The sequence below is a fragment of the Scylla paramamosain genome, chromosome 11 (genome assembly GCF_035594125.1).
Source record: "Scylla paramamosain isolate STU-SP2022 chromosome 11, ASM3559412v1, whole genome shotgun sequence".
Classification (NCBI taxonomy): Eukaryota; Metazoa; Arthropoda; class Malacostraca; order Decapoda; family Portunidae; genus Scylla; species Scylla paramamosain.
Genome location: NC_087161.1, coordinates 27,047,000 through 27,060,926, shown reverse-complemented (window position 1 = coordinate 27,060,926; position 13,927 = coordinate 27,047,000). Strand labels below are relative to the sequence as shown.

Sequence of the window (13,927 nt, the reverse complement as noted above, 5' to 3'; positions counted from 1 at the left end):
TTTCTATCCTAATAGACTTACCTTCTTTCTATCTATCTTTATTTTCTTCCTTTCTTTCTTTCTCTGTTTCTCATTCTATAGGCTGTGTTTCCCCCAATCTTTTTCTTTCACTATCTTTTTTCGTTTCTTTCTCTGTATCCCTCTGTGTTTCTTTCTGTCTCTGTCTGCCTTTCTGTCTGTGTGTATCTCTTTGTCTGTCTGTCTTTTCTATTGCTCGTTCCTCCTGGACATTCAATACAACAGTTCGCGTGAATTCACAGACACATAACCTTGATCTTATATATTCGCTGCTATGCTTTCTTTGCTAACCCATAACTTCGCCTCTTTGTTCATTCTAACGTATCATGAAACTTAGACACACACACACACATACACACGAGTCGTAGTTTTATTTCCCGGTTAAAACTTCCAAAGGCAATCCACTTCTCTTCCTTCATCTGTTTATTCAAGACAACACCATCTCCGGTACACTGTTCTCTTTTACTCTTTATCAGTAAATTTATTTCGCTTTGATTAAGAGGATAGTGAGTCGATGGATCTTGAGTGAGAGGGCTTGGGAGTGTGTGGCTGTGGTGACTGTGGTGGTGATGGCGTTTGGCTGTGTCAGTAATGGTGGGTGTGGGGATGAATGATGCTGGTTATGTAGTAGAGAGAGGAACGGAGGGTGTCTGATATGATAAATGAAATGAATATAAAGTCCTACTTCTCACAGACTAACAGGAAAGAACAGGAGGAACAGAAAGAGAAATTGCGGTTGTTAGCTTAAGTATCTGAATTGATTCTCGTACGTAACTGCCCATGACGAACTGACTAAATCTCGTGGTGGTGGTGGTGGTGGCGATGGTGGAGACGCGGCAGCTGTTATGGTGGCGGTGTTAGCGGCGGCGGGTCCTGCGGCTGTCAGAGTGGCAGGTGGAGCGGCGGCGGGGCGTCGTTAGGAAGGGATCGGAATGGTTATGAGCGTGGCAGCACTGGAGTAGTGGCCCTAGTGGTGGTGGGGTGTGCGAGGTTAATTGTGGTGGTGATGGTGGTGGTGGTGTGGAGAAGTAGTGGTGGTGGAAGTGGCTCTGCTTGTAATGTTATGGATTGGTGAGAAAGGTATTGAGATGATCATTACCCTAACCTAACAACCAGATCTAACCTAACCTAACCCAACCCAACCCAACTTAACCTAACCTAACCTAAGCTAACTTAACCTAACCTAACCCAACCAGATCTAACCTAACCTAACCCAACCCAACTTAACCTAACCTAACCTAACCTAACCTAACCTAACCCAACCCAACCCAACTTAACCTAACCTAACCCAACCCAACCCAACCCAACCCAACCCAACCCAACTTAACCTAACCTAACCTAACCTAACCTAACCTAACTTAAACCAACCCAACCCAACTCAACCCAATCTAATCTAATCTAACCTAGCATAACCTAACCTAACCCAACCTTACCTAACCTAACCCAACCCAACTCAACTTAACCTAACCTATCCTAACTTTAACACCAGTGGCTTTAAGTGTTTCATGATCATATCACAGTGCAATTAAATTTATTCAGAGGAAGGAAAAAAAGGTGCTGAGGGAGACATGGCTGGAGGGAAATGTGTCCGTGGAGGGTCTTTAGAGAGAGGAGGGAGTGGAACGTCTAGGAGAGAATATGAGTGTGAATGTAGCTAACCACTCGTTTGGAATTTAGTTAGTGTTATGGATTGGATGAAATGTTGGTGTAGATTCATTATAGTGATGGTGGTGACTTCATTTTGTGGTGGTGATGGTGCCAGTTGTTTGTGATGGTGGTGGTGGTGGTGGTGGTGGTGACTGTTTGTGGTGGTGATGGTGGTGACTGTTTGTGGTGGTGATGGTGGTGACTTTGTGATGGTGATGCTGGTGACTTTGTTTGTGATGGTGATGCTGGTGACTTTGTGGTGGTGATGGTGGTGACTGTTTGTGGTGGTGATGGTGGTGACTTTGTGATGGTGATGCTGGTGACTTTGTGGTGGTGATGGTAGTGACTTTGTGATGGTGATGGTGGTGACTGTTTGTGATGGTGGTGGTAGTGACTGTTTGTGATGGTGATGCTGGTGACTTTGTGATGGTGATGGTAGTGACTTTGTTTGTGATGGTGATGCTGGTGACTTTGTGGTGGTGGTGCTAATATTCTTCGAGGTGGTGCCTTTGTGATGGTGATGGTGTTGTTATTTTTGTGTTGGTAATGTTGATTTTTTATTTCTTTTTTATGGGAGTAATGGTGGTGATAGTGCCAACCTTCTTGCTATGGTAATGATGGTAATTATTTCTATTACAGTGATAATGGTGTCAAATCATTAATATTTTCATCTTTTATATTTTTTTTTATTTTGCCCATTTAATTTCACTTCATCTTATTAACTTATTCTTATTTATTTATTTATTTATTTTTCTTGTTGTGATGGAGCCAACATTCTGCCGCCGTAGTAACAGTGCCAACATTTCCCGTGGCGGTGATGGAGGTGGCGAAAATCCGCGATAGACTGGCGCCTTTCGAGACAAGCCTTTGAAGTTGATGTGACCGACTTAATACGGGCAGTGGTGGTGGTGGTGGTGGTGGTGGTGATGGTAGGGGGGTGGGGGGGACGAGTAGCAGTAATTTACCGTCTAATTGGCACTAACAGGAGGCACCTCTCTCTCACCCATCCCACTCTCATCCCTTACCCCCTCACCCCTCCCCGCTCACCCCCTCACCCCTTTCAACGCTGCGCTACCCGGGAGTCTTATAACTAAGCTTTTTGCCTCCCGTCTCCCCCAGGGCCGTATTCAGTTCACTTTTGTAATTAGCGACTCTCTCTCTCTCTCTCTCTCTCTCTCTCTCTCTCTCTCTCTCTCTCTCTCTCTCTCTCTCTCTCTCTCTCTCTCTCTCTCTCTCTCTCTCTCTCTCTCTCTCTCTGTCACCCATACATATGCACACACGCCCCGCTTATTGTTCCCTCTACTCCCTCGTATAAAGTTTGCCTCTGTTTTTAATTAAATTGTTAACTTCTCATGTGTACGGGGGTGTTTTTATTTACACACACACACACACACACACACACACACACACACACACACACACACACACACACACACACACACACACACACACAACAGAAAGAAATCAATATATCAGGAAAGTAATTTAAAGTTAGTTAGTTTTCCTTTCTTTTTCTTTGTTTTCCTTTTCTTTTTCTTTTTTCTTTTTCGTCCCGGCGATTTATCTCCTTTGTGTGTGTGTGTGTGTGTGTGTGTGTGTGTGTGTGTGTGTGTGTGTGTGTGTGTGTGTGTGGTATCAGTTTCTGTATGTTATTATTATTATTTCGCTAAGTTTTATCCCTTTTTTTTTGTTTGTTCTAGTTTACATATATTTTTTTTATTTCTCTCTCTTGGGCAGGTTTACTTAAAATCTATTACGAGTATGCATATATATATTTTTTTTTGTTATTTCTTCTGTTTTATTAATCAGAGTTCGGGTTTTACAAGTTTACCATAATTTGTAAAGTCTGCAGTGCGTGTTAAATTGTATGAATGATGCCTTGTTTTGTTATGACAGTCACCTTTATCGTGTCCTGTTTGTAAGTTGTCGTCAGTAAACATAACTATTTATCTATCTCTTATCTATATATCTATCTATCTATTCATACGTCTATGTATCTACCTTTCCGTGTATCTATCTACCTATCTCCCCATCTGTCTATTTACTTATTTGTCAACCCACCTTACTGTCTACCTATTTATGAATCTCTCCATCTATACATCCATCTCTATATCTATTTATTTATTGGCCTACCTATCCATCTGTGTGTGTGTGTGTGTGTGTGTGTGTGTGTGTGTGTGTGTGTGTGCATCACGTCTGGGCCAGTGTGTGTGCGTTAAAAGCGTGACGGTTTTTGCAGCGCGGTGACGGAAGTGATTAGCATTATTCATGCCATCCTTGGTGTCACTAATGGGGCGCCCGCTTTTTCAGCCCGCCAAGTTTAATAATTTTACAGTATCTTGTTCGCTTCGCACCTTTTTCGATGTATTAAAATAAGGTGTATAATGTATTTGCCTTACGCTTTCTCTTCTTATGTTTTCTTGCTATCTTTCCGCTTCTCTTTTCTCTTTTTTTTTTCTTACCTCTTCTTTCCTCTTCTATTTTCGCTTCTCATTTTTTCCGTTTTCTTCTCTTTTCTTTTTTCTCTTATTTTCTCCTCTCCTCTCCTCTCCTCTCCTCTCCTCTCCTCTCCTCTCCTCTCCTCTCCTCTCCTCTCTCTCTCTCTCTCTCTCTCTCTCTCTCTCTCTCTCTCTCTCTCTCTCTCTCTCTCTCTCTCTCTCTCTCTCTCTCTCTCTGTGTGTGTGTGTGTATGTATGTATCTGTCTTTCATCTATCTATATACCTAACTAACTAACCATATGTATCTATCTATTACGTAATAAAAAAATATCTAAATGTCTGTCTATCTATTCATACATCTATCTACTTATATACCAAACTTATCTATCCCAGCGCATCCTCCTATCTATCTACACATATCCCACAAAATCGCTACCTTTGCACAATAAATCTCACCGTGCCTTGTAATTTTGCGTCAAGATTTAGATAGGAGCAGTGGCGCAGGGGGAGTGATCACGGCGCTATTAAACTTATCCTTAGGCAGCCTCGAGTCGCCGCAGTCTGCCTCGCGTGGCCGGCCGTGTCTTCAGGCAGCGATCACGTAGACGAAACCGGCTCCGCGTGTGAAGTTTTGTGTGCGTGAGAAATTTTGTGTCTGGCTGGGAAGTTTCACGGTCTTTATCTCTAGGCCTTCAAAACAATAACTCGGGTAATTTTAAGTCATCTGGTACATAATTTCAAGGATGAATAGCGGACCCGTGGCGAAAAAATAATAGCAATAGACTTTTTTTTTATAGTTTTCTTTCTTTTTTTTTTCATCTCATCAGTTTATGCGGCGAAAGAAAACGGGAAATTGGACTCGCTAATGTTTTCCTTGCACGTTTTCTTTCATTGGGAGATTAAAGGGCAGACCTGCATATTTTAGTTCACCTTGGAAACTTTGGTAATACACACATTGTTTTTATCAGAGCACTTTGTTTCCATCTTTTATGCAACTCGCGAGGGTACACAGAGGCTGTTTACTGAGGCGGAACTGCACAGGCTGGGGTATTGGGGAGAGGGAAAGAGAGGGAGGGAAGGGGCAGGGCAGGGCAGTGCAGGGCAAGGCAAGGCAAGTGTGTGTGTGTGAAAGTGGTGGTAGTGGTGGTGGTGTTATTACGGTGGTAGTAGTAGTAGTAGTAGTAGTAGTAGTAGTAGTAGTAGAAATATATATAGTGCTATTTTTTTCCTACTACTACTACTACTACTACTACATACTACTACTACCATCAATAATAATGATAATGATAGTACATCATAACAGTAGTAAAGTTGTAATAATAGTAGTAATAGTAGAAGAAATGAGTAGTGTTATTTTTACTACTCTAACTGCTACTACACCACCACCACCACCACCACCAATAATAATAATAATACATCTACAAAGTGAACAACAACAACAACAACAACAACACTACTTCATTCCTCACTACAAGCAATAAATCTGCCCTCCTACCCTCCCTTCCTTCCTTCTCCCCTCCCCTCCCTCCTTCCTTCCTTCCTTCCTTCCTTCCTTCCTTCCTTCCTTCCTTCCTTCCTTCCTTCCTTCCCTCCATCCTTCCATCATGCTGCTCCCTCTGTTCTTCCTTGCGGTAAATATAAAGCAAATTACCCAGCCATTAATCACAATTCTTCTATGCTGTATTCCTGTGTGTCTATAAGATCCTGGTGTTAAGTATTTTATGTACCCCAAACTCTCTCTCTCTCTCTCTCTCTCTCTCTCTCTCTCTCTCTCTCTCTCTCTCTCTCTCTCTCTCTCTCTCTCTCTCTCTCTCTCTCTCTCTCTCTCTCTCTCTCTCTCTCTCACGTGCCACTAATTGATTTACCTTTGTCCCGCAGGTGAGTGCTGTCGCCAGGTGAAGGGAGGAGGGCTCAGAGGGGGCGCCGCGCCACTCACTCTCTCTTTACCTGCTGGCGTGTGCTGCTGTTTGGTGCAAGTTTGTCTTATTAATGTTGTTATTAGTATTAGTATTGGTGAGAGAGAGAGAGAGAGAGAGAGAGAGAGAGAGAGAGAGAGAGAGAGAGAGAGAGAGAGAGAGAGAGAGAGAGAGAGAGAAATTTTTGGTTGATTGATTGATTACTTATCATTGCAAAAGAGAAGAAAAGAAAATGAACGAAAAGGTAAGGAAAAGAAAGAATGTGTGTGTGTGTGTGTGAGAGAGAGAGAGAGAGAGAGAGAGAGAGAGAGAGAGAGAGAGAGAGAGAGAGAGCGTAGACTAATATCGCATACATTCCTGCGGTGTGGTGGGGGAAGCGGGTGGCCGGACAAGGTTCGAGTCCTGCCAGGTCACAGGAATTCAGCCACTTCATTGCATTTTTCTCGCGTCTAGGATTCCTGTGCTTCGCGTGGCCTGCTTGTCTTCCTGCCCTCCTGCCCCTCCTGCTCTCCTTGTTGTCGCTTGGAGGGGCTGTAGGCAATTGTATAGTTGTATAGTTGTGATTGTTGTATGGTTATTAGTGGCGATTCAAGGTCTGGTTAGATTATATGTTTTATTTGTCATTTTAACATTTTAAAGAATATTCGTTTACTATAAAATCACATTAACTTGCTTTTATTTTAACACGGATAACTTTTTTTTTTAAGATCATCGTTCACTGTTAGAGGGAGTTAGTTGCAGTGAAAGAGCAGCAATAAAGGCCGAGGGAACACCCCAATGCGTGCCAGTGTCGCCGCGTCAGGCAAGCAGGGCTGAGGGAGGGACACGCTGGGGTGGAATTAGTCTGCCAGTCAATTATTTGTGGGTGCGTTTCAGTTTTGTTTTTCCGCACATCGTGTTTGTGTTGTGCATCAAAACACTTATCAGCTCACCAACCTGCGCGCGCGAGTGTGTGTGTGTGTGTGTGTGTGTGTGTGTGTGTGTGTGTGTGTGTGTGTGTGTGTGTGTGTTTGTGTGTACCAACCTTTTCACTTTTTTTTCTCTTCTCAGTAAAGTTCAGTTCTCTTTTTCTTCCCTCCCTGCTCTTCTCTTTCTAATCCAAAACTGATCCTCCTCCTCCTCCTCCTCCTCCTTATAACGCAACTCTAATCCTTCTCCTCTTCTTCCTCCTCCTCATGATCATATTCGTATCGTTATTTGTCCGTTCCTTCCCTCGCCTCCTCAACCCCTTCACCTTCCCTCACTTTCCCTTGTTAACGCGCGCCCGCCAGCATGTTGTGGTCTGTAATGAAGCTCTGAGGACGTGTTGTGTAAATATTAAGACGCTTCGCCTCCCCCCACCGCCCCCTGGTGCCCGCCGACCTGCCTTAGCTTGGGGAAGAGGTGCACCCTTTGTTCCATATTCATAAACGCTTTGCTCTCTCATCACGAGTATTTTCAAAGGACACAGCGCTGTTAAGCCGGGTTCTCGAGACATTTTCTCCTGCAAATATTGTAGAAGTTTTGTTAATCTGTCACTAGAACCTTAAAAACACTGTTGGAAATCCATCTAACCTCAGCTAAAGCCTTTTGAATGTAGTGGAGAGGCGGTGGAGAAGTGTTTCAAAATGTGGTTCTTTCTCTCCCTCCCTGCGCCGCCTGAACTCTGCAGTAGGGAAGGAGTGGCTAGTGATGGTTGAGTTCTCTATACCTAAGCCACCGTGACGTCCTCTGTGCTACTGTCGTGGGAATTAGACGCTTTATTTTGTTTGTTGAAATAACTTTTTGCGTACGTATTTGGAGATGGTGTTTATTTATGGGTAAAAAAATATGCTTTTTCAAATTGTGATCTATGCAGTGAGTGAAGTAAATTAATCTATACCATACCTAACTAAACCTAACCTAACCAAACCAAACCAAACCAAACCAAACCCAAACCCAAACCGAATCCAAACCGAACCAATCCGAACCCAACCCAACCCAACCTTCTATTGGAAAATGTTAAAGCTATTTCAGTATTCGTCGTCACAATGCACGTATATACTGTTCCCGGTATCACGCATCCTGACGCTGTATCTTTTCACACTCGAGGGCACGCAGCCATGATAACGCCGTCACCGCCCGCTGCTCTCTAATTGGCCTGTGTCTTCCGGTCTTTTGCAGCGGTGCGACAAATTGGTACAGGTGGTAAAGATTGTAAATATGCTTGTGAATTATATCCTCCGCCTTGTCATGGTCATCCTCTTCTCCTCCTCCTCCTCCTCCTCCTCCTCCTCCTCCTCCTCCTCCTCCTCCTCCTCCTCCTCCTCCTACAACGACAGCAACAACATTTACTACTACTTCTACTACTGCAACTACAAGTCAGTGACACAAATACTACCACTATTTCAAGTACAATTTTTACTATTACAACAACAACTACTACTACTACTACTACTACTACTACTACTACTACTACTACTACTACTACTACTACTACTACTACTGTCACCACCACCACTACCACCATCACTATTCACCGCATCCACACACGTACAGTCGTTCCCAATTAGTAAGGTGACCAATGCTGGAGAAGGAACGTGAGGGTGACTCTCTCTCTCCTCTCCCTCTCTCCTCTTCCTCTCTCCTCTCCCTCTCACTCTCCCTCTCACTCTCCCCGGGCCTTCCTTATCTCCCTGCCACTGAGGAAACCATTGCCCCCTTCAGCACTAATAAGGGGGCGCTCATCTCTCACTTCTTACATTTCCTTGCCTCTCCTCCTCTCTCCCACGCTCATCTCTCTCTCTCTCTCTCTCTCTCTCTCTCTCTCTCTCTCTCTCTCTCTCTCTCTCTCTCTCTCTCTCTCTCTCTCTCTCTCTCTCTCTCTCTCTCTCTCTCTCCCCGGGGGCTTCTCGAGGGACTCTCCAAAGTGGAAGAAAGAAGGGAGGGAAAGTTAGAGGAGACTTGAGAGAGAGAGAGAGAGAGAGAGAGAGAGGGGTGGGGATAGTGTTGGGGGTTGACACACTAAAATAATAATAAGCACTGGGTATTTGAGAATTATGAGAAGGAGGTTTACACACACATACTCTCTCTCTCTCTCTCTCTCTCTCTCTCTCTCTCTCTCTCTCTCTCTCTCTCTCTCTCTCTCTCTCTCTCTCTCTCTCTCTCTCTCTCTCTCTCTCTCTGAAACATACGCTCTTTCTCTTTGTCTATTTGTTTATCTCTTCTCCCTCCTCCTCCTCCTCCTCCTCCTCCTCCTCCTCCTCCTCCTCCTCCTCCTCCTCCTCCTCCTCCTCCTCCTCCTCCTCCTCCTCCTCCTACTGTTTTCCATTCATTAAAATGGAAATAAAGATCCTAATCTTTTTCATCTCCTCTTGCTCCGTTTTTCTGTCGTTTTCACCTCCGTCTGTTCACTTCACCTTCATCTCTCTTTTTTCTTCTTTTCGCTCCTTTCGTTTTTGTTTACATTTCCTCTTTATTTTCCTTTTGTGTGAGTTCTTTCGTCTTTTACGTCACCTATCTTTAATTTTCCCCATCTTTCTCAAGCTATGTGCAGTGGTAATTCTCTCTCTCTCTCTCTCTCTCTCTCTCTCTCTCTCTCTCTCTCTCTCTCTCTCTCTCTCTCTCTCTCTCTCTCTCTCTCTCTCTCTCTCTCTCTCTCTCTCTCTCTCTCTCTCTCTCTCTCTCTCTCTCTCTCGGTAATCAGCTTATTAAACCTCATTATTTTCCAGTTTTAATATTCATGTTATTATCATCTATTATCATCTTCATCACGAGCATTATCGCTGTTGTAGAGGCGGCAAGACGGTGTGGCCAGCGGGGAGGAGAAAGGTGCTCCGGGAAATAATAAGTTGAGTGTGGGTGAAAACAGGTCTTGGTAAGCTAATCCAACTCGATCCATTGCAGTTTAACTTAACGTGACCTAACTTAACGTAACTTCACCTCACTTCATCGCATCAAACTTAACCCAACCTAATCTGTCCTAACCTAATCTAACCTAACCTCTCCCAACGTAACTTAACTTAACCTAACCTAACTTAACCTAACCTAACCTAACGTCTCCCAACCTAACTTAACTTAACCTAACCTAACTTAACCTAACCTAACTTAACCTAACCTAACTTAACTTAACCTAACCTAACCTAACCTAACCTAACCTAACGTCTCCCAACCTAACTTAACTTAACCTAACCTAACTTAACCTAACCTAACTTAACCTAACCTAACGTAACCTAACCTAACCTAACCTAACCTAACTTAACTTAACCTAACTTAACCTAACCTAACCTAACGTCTCCCAACCTAACTTAACTTAACCTAACCTAACTTAACCTAACCTAACGTAACTTAACCTAACCTAACCTAACCTAACTTAACCAACCCAAGGTAACCCAACCCTACACCTCCCTCCTCCATCATCCTTTCACCTACCCCACCCCCCTCCACTTTCTTCCTTCCACTTGCCCACCTCCTCCACGTTCTTCCTTCAATCTGACCCAACCTCCACAATACCCTCTTCCACCTACCCCACCTCCACCACCCCAAACTTCCACCACCACGCTCTTTCTTCCACCCTTCTCCTTCCATTTGCCTCAACCTTTACCAACACTACCCTCAACCTCCACCATCATCCTTCCGCGTACTCCACCTCCATAACCCCCTGCCTCCACTACCCACTTTCTCCACCATCCTCTTTCTTCCACCCCTTTCCTTCCATTTGACCCAACCTTCACCCTCTTCCTCAATATGACCTCCACCATCTTCCTTCCACACCACCACCACCACCATCACCACCCTCTCCACCTGGTGCTGTAGTGCAGGAAGCCACCGCTCTTTGAACTGCTTGTAATTATCGCCATTATGCAGATTAGAGTGGTCCATCTATTCATTTAATTCAGATTACTGAGCTTATTATTGCTGCCATTATACAGTGTGTGTGTGTGTGTGTGTGTGTGTGTGTGTGTGTGTGTGTGTGTGTGTGTGTTTATTCCTGCATAATGACATAAAGACGATGAAGAGGATGATGATCAGCGTTATTACTTTGATTACCGGAGAGAGAGAGAGAGAGAGAGAGAGAGAGAGAGAGAGAGAGAGAGAGAGAGAGAGAGAGAGAGGTAAAGCCGAGAAGCTAAAAGGAGAGTAGACAGAATAGAAGCAAGAAGCGGGAACACAAGGAGGGCAATAAAAACAGACACAAAAAGAGAAGGGGAGTAAAACAGGAAGAGGAAGAGATCAAGTTGAAGAGAAGACACAGGGGAAAAAATAAATATCAAAGGAAGGACGGAGAGGAAGAGGAGATGAAAAAAGATTAGTATTTTTTGTTTCCGTCTTAATGAATGGAAAACAGAGGAGGAGGAGGAAGAGGAGGAGGAGGAGGAGGAGGAGGAGGAGGAGGAGGAGGAGGAGGAGGAGATAAACATGTGAAGAGTAGGTGTAGCGAAAAGGGCAAGAGAGAGAGAGAGAGAGAGAGAGAGAGAGAGAGAGAGAGAGAGAGAGAGAGAGCGTTGTGATATTAAATGTAACACTGGTATCTCGATGCGACTTGTAAATATTTTGTTGTTTGTCTGTTCGTCTGTCTGTGTGTGTGTGTGTGTGTGTGTGTCTTGTCTTGTTCGTCTGTATGTCTTTCTACGAATCTATTTTTCACTTTACTTTCTTTTCGCATTTATTGTCTTCAAATATGCAAAGCGCTTTCTGATTCTTTTCTTCTATATTTTCATCATCTTGTGTCGTTTTTCCCCACTTTTCTTATATTCTTTGACCATCTCTCTTTTTCGATATTTTTCTCAATGTATAGTTTTGTCTTCATTTTCACGCAAGAAGTGGTGCTGATGTTGCGTTGTTGGTTCTAGTGATGGAATGTGTTATTGTGAAAGTAACAACAACAATAGCAGCAGTAGCAACAACAACAACAACAACAACAACAACAACAACAACAACAACAAAAATAATGGCAATGATGACAAACGATGATAATGAAAATAATAATCATAATAATATCACAAGAACAACAACAGTATATGAAGAACAACACCACCACCACCACCACCACCACAACAACAACAACAACAACAAAAACAAAAACACCCACTAAAAAAAAAAAATCACACACACACACACACACACCAATCTCACCTCCACATCATTCATCACCGCATACCATAAAGTCACTGCCCTCCCCTACAAATCCCCAGTACTTCACCGTCACCTTCCTTATTCTCCTTCCCTCTAGACTAAACGGCAGCGCGAGGGATGAACACCGGGACTCCAAATCTCATAAGCTTTGATAGTGAAATCCATCTGGAGAGAACCGTAGACTTTTTCACCTTCCTTCTCTCGATATGTCAACAGCGGATGGTCTCACTACCTTCATAATTCACTTCTCTTCATAATTCACTTCCTGGTGTTCGAGAAAAAGTGGTGAGAGGTTAAGATATACAGTAGAGGGAAGGGAAAAGTGACATTGGAAGAAGTGTAATGTTGGATAAGAGGTAATTGTAGAAATGTTGTGTTTGTGATTAGAAAGAGAGAGATAGAAAATGTTGCTGTTTAAAAGAGTAAGAGGGGAAAATATGATGAATATGAATACCAGACAGAGGAAAATCATAACATATACTACAGAAAAGGAAAAAGTAAAGGAAATATCATAAAAGTAATACAAAAAAAACAGTAAGACATACAACAGGAAAGGAAAAAAAAAGGAAAATCTTATTAAAAATACACGTTTTCTTGGCAGGATATTAAGCAGCAGAAGAAAGCCAGGGAGAGGGACCAATGTGATGAAAATAGATACAGATGAGGGGAAAAATAGTGCCTTGAAAATGAGAAGAGGGAGAGAAAAGAGAACGTCACGAAAATTAACACACACACACACACACACACACACACACACACACACACACACACACACACACACACACACACACACAGACACACACACACACAGAGCAGGAAGGGGAAATTAGAAAGTAACAGACCGGAAAAGGGAAAAGGTTTGCACAAAGGAGAACATTAAAATAAAACTTAGTAAAAAAAATAGACAAAATAATGAAGAGAGAGGCAAATAAACAAAAAAAAGAGAGAAAGAAAGAAAGAAGCAGAAGAAAACAGAAAACAAAAATAAGGAGAAGGTTTTGCACAAAGGACAAGCAAAATTAATGTGAAAGATGGAAGAAGGAGACGAGGAAGAAGAAAGACGAGAGATGCAAAATAAGGAAGAAAATGTAAAATAAAGTAAAATAAGAAGGAAAACGAAAACGTACTCATTCTTCAGAGAGAGAGAGAGAGAGAGAGAGAGAGAGAGAGAGAGAGAGAGAGAGAGAGAGAGAGAGAGAAATTAAATAAGAGGAGCAAGACGAAGATACACAAGAAGGTAATTAGAAGAGGAAGAAGAAGGAAAGAAAAGTTCAGGCGAAGAGCTAAGACCAGAGAGAGAGAGAGAGAGAGAGAGAGAGAGAGAGAGAGAGAGAGAGAGAGAGAGAGAGAGAGAGAGACGATGAAAATTGGCTTTGAGAGGACTGAAAGTAAAGGACGTAGGTGTCGGAGAGGAGGAGGAGGAGGAGGAGGAGGAGGAGGAGGAGGAGGAGTGATGAAGGAAAAGCTGGGACGGAGGAAGAGAGAGTTTGTTTACATGTGAGAGAGAGAGAGAGAGAGAGAGAGAGAGAGAGAGAGAGAGAGAGAGAGAGAGAGAGAGAGAGAGAATTAAAGTAAATAAACAAATATACACAAAGAGAACAGAATTTTCCCACGAAGAAGAGAGGAGAGAAAATAGAAAGCAAAACGTGGATGAGGAATTTGACAAGGGGAGAGAGAGAGAGAGAGAGAGAGAGAGAGAGAGAGAGAGAGAGAGAGAGAGAGAGAGAGAGAGAGAGAGAGAGAGAGAGAGAGAGATCACGGAATAGGGGAGGAAAAAAGTAGTGATGTTTTGATTCTGAATCTGTGAGTAGGAA

General features: G+C 43.1%; 1 protein-coding gene across 1 annotated transcript in view; it reads left to right on the top strand.

The window, feature by feature from the left end:
- Window positions 1-6,064, top strand: part of LOC135105147 (uncharacterized) — a 307,777-nt gene extending 301,713 nt beyond the window's left edge. The window contains exon 4 of the mRNA XM_064013200.1: window positions 5,983-6,064. The gene's annotated coding sequence lies outside the window, so the exon portion shown is untranslated. The remainder of the gene's footprint in view (window positions 1-5,982) is intronic.
- Window positions 6,065-13,927: the final 7,863 nt, after the last annotated feature.